Source organism: Oryzias melastigma, linkage group LG17 (assembly GCF_002922805.2).
Source record: "Oryzias melastigma strain HK-1 linkage group LG17, ASM292280v2, whole genome shotgun sequence".
Lineage (NCBI taxonomy): Eukaryota > Metazoa > Chordata > Actinopteri > Beloniformes > Adrianichthyidae > Oryzias > Oryzias melastigma.
In genome coordinates this window covers 11,637,710-11,646,370 of record NC_050528.1, presented here as the reverse complement: position 1 = coordinate 11,646,370, position 8,661 = coordinate 11,637,710, and the positions used below count along the sequence as shown (strand labels likewise).

General features: G+C 35.9%; 1 long non-coding RNA gene across 1 annotated transcript in view; it reads left to right on the top strand.

Moving 5' to 3' along the window:
• The window catches only part of LOC118599972, a 14,410-nt gene extending 11,538 nt beyond the window's left edge, over positions 1-2,872 (top strand). The window contains exon 3 of the long non-coding RNA XR_004949531.1: positions 1,577-2,872. This is a non-coding gene — a long non-coding RNA (uncharacterized LOC118599972). The remainder of the gene's footprint in view (positions 1-1,576) is intronic.
• Positions 2,873-8,661: the final 5,789 nt, after the last annotated feature.

The following is an 8,661-nucleotide window of genomic DNA, read 5'->3' as shown; positions in this document are numbered from 1 at the left end:
CCAAAAGCTTGCTAAAATATTAGCCTAATGCCAAATTACTTAATTAAAAAAAAAAAGTCAAATTTTGCCAAAATAGCTAACATAAAGCAAAAATATTGAATGAATGAAAGAATGAATGAATGAAATGGTTTATTTCAAGCAATCAGGTCATAATACATACATAACATATCCCTTAATAAATCACAAGTAGATCACTTGAAAGGGAGTGGAAGGAAGCGAACTTATATAATCCCACCCCGACTCGACCATACCATTTTCTCTACATGAATTATCAGTATCCGGTTCAGGACTTAATATCAAATATTAACGTGCCTTTTCTTGGCGGAAATCTTCCACGATTTGGAGCAGTGGTGTTAGCTTAGCTTCAAGCGCTAGCAGAGCTTCAAGCTTAGCATCACGCAGAAGAGAAGGGGTTAGCTTAGACTGGATGTCGGCTAACGCGGTTTTAACCTCTGCCAGATCAGCTTCAAGATTTTTCTTCGGTGCCATGTTCAACTCTCCTCATTGTTGAGGAGAGCTGGAGACACACGTCTGCTCGTGACCCGGAACCGGAAGCAATGACCCGGAACCGGAAGCACTAAACTCCAAATGAATGCTGAAGCCTAAAGCTTGCTAAAATGCCAGCTAAATGCCAAATTAGGAAAAAAAAAACTGGAAAAATGTCTAATTTTGCCAAAATACCTAGCATAATACTTAAATATTGACCAAACTCCAAATGAATCTAAAAAAACTGATAACTAGCTAAAAATGCTAGCGCTAATAGCCGAAAATGCTGAAGTCTAAAGCTTGCTAAAATGCTAGCTAAATGCCAAAATAGCCACACACAAAAAAAACTGGAAAAATGTCTAATTTTGCAAAAACAGCTAGCATAATGCTAAAATATTAAACAAACTCCAAATGTGTCTAAAAAACTGATAATTAGCTAAATATGCTAGTGCTAATAGCTGAAAATGCTGAAGCCTAAAGCTTGCTAAAATGCGAGTTAAATGCCAAACTAGCTAAATAAAAAAATATCAAAATTAGCCAAAAACAGCTAGTGTGTTGGTAAAATAAAAGCTAAAATCCAAATTATCCTAAAAAAATAGTGGTTGCTGAACATTTTAAAGTATGAATGGTGTCTCTAGCTGAAAGTATGCAGACGTTCACAAGTTTAAAGTGCACAAAGTTTTTGATTTTTCATTTCCTATGGGGCATATTTTGCTAAATATTTCAAAAACTACAAAGTTTATGAGTACCAAAAGCTTAAGCAGTAACTTCCTGAACGAGCTAAATGTTTTGATACTAAGATTGCAGAAATAAGCTGAAAGTGTGATTGAGATTTATGTGCTAAAAAACGTAAATGCTTACTAAGCATTCACACAATAAAATAAATGAAAGCTTTTTCTACATTTCCGAACACTTTTGGGTTAAAGTTTAGGATTAGGGATAGGGTTAGTTGGATATATTTTGCTGATGTTTTCAAGCACCATCTTGTGTACATCTGCAGGTGTCACCATTGGAGAAAAATGTGTTAAGATTTTATTTAAAAAAAGTACATTTTGGTGCTAACAATCTTGTACTTGTGTGTGTTTTTCAGATTCCACCCCTTATCCAAAGACTTCAACTTCTAAACTTACCTAGTTCTGTCTTTTTGCGTACAATGTGATTGAAACTGTCACTGCCCCGCGGAAATGCCGCGCACTCTGTCATATGTCCTCACATGCAGCCTAAATTTGCCATTCGGGCGACATTTCAGCCCGAAATGTCCGTTCTGGCTCCTCCACCGCCTGCCCTCCCTGTCAGCTCGGCTCAGGGTCGCATCCCGCCTGCCTCGGCGAACATTCAACGCTGTCGGTGAGTTTGGTACGCACGAGCGAAAAACCATCGACCGTTGACTGTGCCCCGCGGCTGGCGATGACGTCACCAAGGAATTCATCAACGAAAAGGGATGCCGGACGCAAAGTACGGGGCGAATAACTCCACATAAGCGCGACTCTTGTTCCCACTGTACCCGAAGACCAAAGGTCACAATCAACATTCATTGCTGTCGCTGGGTTGGACTCTGTGGTAAAGCTCACTGAACAATGAGTGCAACTGTGGCCCAGATCTGCCTGACTTGTGTCTCAGCCAATCAGCCGGCCGGATGCCAAGCACTCTAATTTCTTTATTTATAAACTCCTTGTTTTTCGCTTCTATTTTCCCCTCTCTTCCTCCCTCCCCGGTGCCGGGGCTTTAAGAGGAAGAGCGAGGTCGACACGAAAAGGCTTCTGGCTGCTCGCTTGTCCTCTTCCTCCTCTCCTCTAATTGATGGTTATGTGTTCAGCAAGGGGGAAGGAAGCAGAGTGAATGTGTAATCATTTGGAGTCTATTCTCCTTTAGACTTTTCATCCCTCTCTTTTTTGTTTATCTAATTATACACCCAGCTCAGTTAACTGTGTGTCTGTGCTGGCAGGGAAGATGGATTGGCAGAAAGGAAGACAAAAAGACAAACAAGCTTGAGAGATTACAGCCCCAGAAATATTATTATCTGGTTTGGAGAGTATTTCCTGTTCTTTTTGGACCAAAATAGGTTTAAATGTGTAAAAAAAGGACATTTATTTCCACCTTTTGAGCGTTATTATCTGTGTGTGATGTTCACGAGAGCACGTCTGGTTTCTTGTCTGACCTGTGTGTTCATGTGTGCTGTGATGAAGGACCTGTCTGCTGATGTCAGGGAGCAATATGTTATTTTCCTTCCATACTAAAGCGTGCACTCTCATGGGAGAAAGCAGCCTATAACCTTGTCTTTCTTCAGCGTGTGCGTCTGGCCATTTGTCATTGTACCTTTTAGTAACAGCTCTCTAATTCTGTTTCAAAAACATGTGATATTTATAATAAATTGCTCTCAAAATCACTGTTTTAGTGTCTTTCCTTGTGTGCCAAATTTTGTGATAACTCACTTAAAACACAATATTTCTGTCATTTTTTTTTATTTTGGCCAAACCCCATGTTCAAGTCCCCCTCTCCCAAATCTCTGTATTATTCATAGAAAAGCACTCTGTGCACTGGTGCAGAAGAGTGACCGTGATGTAACAGCGGCTCCAAGCGTCGCTTCGGACCGTCATGAGGGATGGATTCATGGGACGGAAGAAAATGTCCAGTTTGTTCAGCTCTGTTGGTTTCGCCGATGGCTACAGCTGACAGCGGGGAATTGGATATCTATTGAAGATTTTTTTTTTTTGTTTGTTTGAAGTCGTCTCTCAAACAGAGTATAAATAGTTCCCGATCAAAGACAGTAAAACCGCTCTTGAAGCCTGCTGTGAGGGAAAAAATGAGTGTGGAAATGCAGATAAAAATCACAAAAAGGGTGTGATTTAGCCCTGAACATTTAGCTGGGATTAAAGATGATCACATAAATGCTAGTTCAAATCTTTTTAAAAAGATTTAGCAGCTTAAATTTGTTTTCGTAACCCTTTAACTACCTAAAAAACTTTTAAAAATTAGCCAAAAGGTACTTTTTTGGCTGCTTATTGCCTTTGTACGGAGCCCCTAAAGGGACATCGAAGTTAAAAAAGAAACAAAAGTAAAAAACATATATATTATTTTTTCTAAAAATACATAGGGGCTCCATAAGAACTAAAGTAAAAAAAAATTCTGATTTGTTTTTTTTAACTCAAATTTTTAGAAAATTAAAATGTTTTGGTTAGAAACTGAAAAAAAAACTAAAAGTAAAAAAAAATGTTGCACATCATTTAGTGACTAGAGTTTTCTTTCTTCATTTTTGGAAAAACATTTTCTTTTGCTTACATTTTTTTTCTTTAACGTCCCTTTAGGGGCTCCGTACCTTGCGGAGTAATACACACAATTGCTATTTTCAAACAATTTTTTTCCATTTATGCCCCACCGTTTGGTTGAGCAGGTAGTTAAAGGGTTAAAGTCCAAAATTTGACTTTAAATCGACACTAAACGTTTCTGTAATCTGTCCATTCTTCCTCTCACATAAACAGGAACCCACATGACAGAAGCACAACACACACAAGGGTTGATTTATGCCACCCTCTAGTGTTGAGTCGACTCAGCGTCAGTGTTTAATTGGAGCGAAAATCACACAAAGGAATCCAGAAAAGACGGTAGTCATTCATTTCACAGTTATTTTCAGATTCCGCTGCAGCATTTTTGTTCTCTGCAAACCAGTCCAAGTTTATTTAAAGCGACATACCAAACTACTGCGATCCAAAGCACTTTTATGACTTTTTCCATTATTATTAAAATCTTTAGCACCACTGTGTACTATTTAAATTTAGCCACACTTGTCATCACAGTTTAGCAGTTTTGCAGTCCAGTTTGGATTTAAAAAAAAAAAAAAGACGTTTCCTTTGAGGAGGGTGTCCTAGCAAATTAGCAAGAAATAAGCTGCATTTTCACTCAGCCTTAAGCTGCTGCTCTCTCTACCCCACAGAGGAGGAAGTCGGCGTTTGAGTATATTTCATACGAACTGCTGAAGAGAAAGAAGAAGCTTTTCTTGGCAAAAATTGTAAGAAGTCATGCCAGATTAGGCGAAATATGTGCGAAAAGCACTGACTTGAAAGTGAGTATAAGTTCTGAGGATTAGTTATGTTTATTGTTCTGAAAAATTGGAAAACATGTTATATTTTTCGTTTCTTTTAAGTGTTATACATCAGAAAATAACCCCAAAAACATGTGTTTATGCTAGGAAGTAAAAAACAAAGACATGTTACTAACAAAATAATATTTATTAAAAAATACCAGTCTGAATACTGGTGTGACTGGACAGCTCTATACACTTTTAAAATCATTCATATGAAGTACTTAGAGTGGAGCAAAATAAGTATTTAGTCAGCTACTAAATGTGCAGGTTCTCCCATTTAAAAAGATGAGAGAAGTCTTTAATTTTCATTTCTTCAAAAAAATACAGAAAATCACATTGTCTGATTTTTTAATAATTTATTTGTAATATGGTGGAATATTATTATTTGGTCACCAAATAAAGTTCATCTCAATACTTTGTTATATATTCTTTGTTGGCGATGACAGCAGTCAAACGTTTTCTAAAAGTCTTATCAAGGTTTTGCTGGTATTTCGGTCCATTCCTCCATGCAGATCTCCTCTACTGCTGTGATGTTTTGGGGCTGTGGCTAGGCAACACAGACTTTTAACTACCTAAAAAGTTCAGATTTTTTTTTTCTCTCGTTTTGTCTCTCATAGTTGAGGTATACCTATGATGAAAATTAGATCGTTTTTTAAGTGGGAGAACTTCCACAAGTGGTGGCTGACTTAATACTTTAACTGTCTATCCCCTTTTTAAAGTTGAACTAAGTAACTTTTTAAAAAAATACTGTGATTACAACACATTTTAGGTGAGCATAAGACGTAAAAAGACTAATTTTTTATTTTGTGTGCAGAACCTGACAAATATTTATTCAGCTAATTGTCTAATGTGAAGAAGTTGCAAATATCACATACACAGAAAATATCATTTTTGACATTGAGGTTGCTCTATTGTTTTCTTATATTAGTGAAATGTGAAAAGATCAGTCCCTGTGCTGCTCTTATGCAAGCGTTTATGCAAAACAAAATCCAAAACTTTAAAAGTTGCTCTACTTTGTTTTTTTTTATTTTGAGCCACATTTGCACCTGTGCTTCATCACATAGTTTCGCTGCATGAGCAAGATAATACATGCAGCCTGGTCCCCCAAACCGGCAACACTTTCAGTGCTAAACAGGGTCAAACGATCAATCACCGTGAGGCAGTTTTTGCTGACAGGCATTATGTTAAAACCTCTCACGTCTGCAGAAACGTTGTGGTTTGTAGACGTGACGTTAAAGGCTTCAGTCCACAAAGTGGAGCAGTCGTCTACCTAAGCGATAATTGGTGCTTCAGTTCTGGTAATTGGTAGCCCGTCTGTAATGGGGTCCTTGAGCAAGAGACACTTAACATGCAAGTGCTTCTCAGGTTAATTCATTTGCTGTGTGAGTGTGGAAAACAAGCTCTTTGTTCGGCTCGAATGTATCCGTCCTGTTTATCCAGGATGACTCGAAGCATGACAAGAAAAAATGTCCTCGTGATCCTCCCCCAGATCGTTATATGAGATAAGTTACAACTTCAGAAAAAAAAATTATGATTGCTCAATAAAATATCCAGTTGAGAACAGAGCAGCATGTGACCAAATACACAAAACACAATTTAATTTTAAACTGTTTTTAAATATATTTGAGCTGCCTTTAGCATCAATTTTAAGAGTTACATTTAACAAGTAATGAATAAGATAAAAAGAAAAAATTGTAATGTTATGATGGTATAACACTTTCGGAATGACTAAAGGCACAAAGTCTTTTATTGTGAAACTTTTGCTTGGATCAGAAAGACATCTTGCATGAGCTGTGCAAGCCTTGCATTGCACAGAAACGCGCTTGTTCCTGTCTAAAAGGGCTCGACTATATTCCTAAATTCATGCCAAATTGACAGAAATATTGTAAAAAAGTGAACAAACTCAAGGAATCTCTCCGTAGATTTCAAATACTATGCATCCTCAAGATGTCACACCTTTGTTCAGTGCTTCTAATTCAGTTTTTTGAGCTTGGGATCCAAACAAAACCATAATTTTACCTAAATCTGTATTTTTTAGACCATCAAACTAAACAAAATGCTTAAAGTTTGGTTTGCTGGAGCTCATATACCCTCAACTTAACCTTTAACCTTTAAACTATTGTCATACTGTTAACTTTAACTTTATATTTCATTGGGATTTAATTTTATTTCTATTAAAATTGTTTTAATCATATTTTATTTTCTCACGTTGATGCCTTTCGGCCCAGGTTTCCTATCAAAAAGTGATCTAATCTCAATGGTAAAATAAAGGTTAAATAAAAAATAAAAACTACTTAACTGATTACATTTTCTGCTCTTTACAGTGTCCTGGTCTAGAAACCGTATAAAGACTTTAGCATCATCCTCATCTAGAAAATAAGAATTCTTAACCCTCCTGCTAAGCACGGCATTGATGCTTGTTCTTTCTCATCTACAAATAAAAATGGCAGTTTTTATTTTGTAAGCTGATTACACTAAACAAGCTAAAAGTGGGAAGTTTCAAAGTAGAAAACTATTTTCGATTTTTTTTTAGTTTTTATATACTTTTAATGTAAAAAAAATGGGTCAAATTGACCATAACAGGAGGTTAAAGTCACTTTAAAACTTGAAAGTCGGATTCTATACCAAACGAACTGAAATACTACCAGTGCAGAACAATGTTTTCCAGATCTTTCTGGATTTGCTGCAGTTTTAACCCCTCAAAATACAGACTGAACCTTGGCAACGTCCAGAGGTCAAAGGGGGTCAGATTCAATCGTCTGGGAAAAGCATCTGGAAGTGGCTCCATCTGCAGGTTCTAAGTGAGTTTACAGCTCTAGAAAGTACTTCACATCAACATTAATATACAGATTAACATGTCAAAACTGTAAAAGAACATATTAACCCGCTCTTTTAATAACAAAAAAAACACGTCTGATAATCACTTCCTGTTCATGAGGAATGCTGTTCAGCTGCAGGCAAATACTGGAAACTTCTGACTGGGTGAAGGTTGACAAGGAAGTCGGTTAAAACGGTTGAATGACTTCAATCTGTGGAATTTGCAAACATAAAAACGTGTCATGTTACACTCTTCTTCCTTAATTTATTAAACCTTAATTATCAAAGCAAGACTAATCATTATTTTCAATTACGGCCTGAAAAAATCAATTGATAAAGAAAAATAAAAGAAGTTAAAAGAGATGCACATCAACTAAAACAGTAATAACACAAGAGAATTATATATTAAAAAGAAAAAGTAAAATTGTTCTAGTAATAAAATGCCTTAGCAAGGGAGTGGACGGGCTCCAGCAACCCTGTGATCCCTAAAGGGACAAAAACGGGTTTAGAAAATGGATGTAGAATGTTAAAAATTGGATGCAACATTTTTAAGATTGCTTAGGAGATTCAATTCAATTTTTATTTATACGGCCTAATATTATAACACAGGTGCTTTAACAGGCTTCACAACAGTAATTGTCCAAAAACATGAAATACGTCATAAAACATAAACGATAGCTAAACTAAAGTAAACTAAAGTAAACTAAACTAAAGTAAACTAAAGTAAACTAAAGTAAACTAAACTAAACTAAACTAAAGTAAACTAAAGTAAACTAAAGTAAACTAAACTAAAGTAAACTAAAGTAAACTAAAGTAAACTAAAGTAAACTAAAGTAAACTAAACTAAACTAAACTAGAGATCCGCAGCCTTTAACACTAAAAGAACCATTTGTTCTAGTTTCTTACAGACCAGAACCCCGAGAGCCACAAAGTCTTACTTTATCATTAAAAAATGCACAATATTTATATTTGTTGTCAATTAAATTTATAAATTTAGCTTTAATATTACAAGAATTAAATTACAACAATGATAACATGTTTAAACAATTATAACTTATTTTACTTTAGACAGCAGCACACACGAGTTCCTTTCAAAATAAAACCCACCCTGTGTCAGAAAAGGGCAAACGGGATGTTTTTTATCATTAGAATTATGGTGTGCCACCATCATTTTTTTCCCTTTTACTCTCAAATATGAACAACATTTTAGTAGAATCTATTTATTTAAAAAAACCTCAAAGTATTTAGAATAAACTGAGTTTTAATATTGTCATTTT